The following is a 248-nucleotide window of genomic DNA, read 5'->3' on the forward strand; positions in this document are numbered from 1 at the left end:
GGGGGGGAAAAAAAAGGAAAACCCAAAAATTTTTTGGGGGCCCAAAAAAAAGGAAAAATTTAAAGAATTTAATTTTTTTTAAAAGGTTTTTTTAAAATTTTTTTTAAATTTTTAAATTTTTTTTTTAAAAAATTTTTAAAAAAAAAATTTTTTTTTTTTTCGCCCCCCAAAATTTTTTAAAAAAAATTTTTTTAAAAAAAAAAAATTTTTTCCTCCTTTTTTTTTTTTTTTCCCCTTTTTTAAATTTT

General features: G+C 16.5%; 1 protein-coding gene across 11 annotated transcripts in view; it reads right to left on the reverse strand.

The window, feature by feature from the left end:
- Window positions 1–248, reverse strand: part of LOC119590818 (nectin-3-like protein) — a 27,674-nt gene that overhangs the window by 8,364 nt on the left and 19,062 nt on the right. The window lies entirely within an intron of this gene.

The sequence above is a fragment of the Penaeus monodon genome, chromosome 27, assembly GCF_015228065.2.
Source record: "Penaeus monodon isolate SGIC_2016 chromosome 27, NSTDA_Pmon_1, whole genome shotgun sequence".
NCBI lineage: Eukaryota > Metazoa > Arthropoda > Malacostraca > Decapoda > Penaeidae > Penaeus > Penaeus monodon.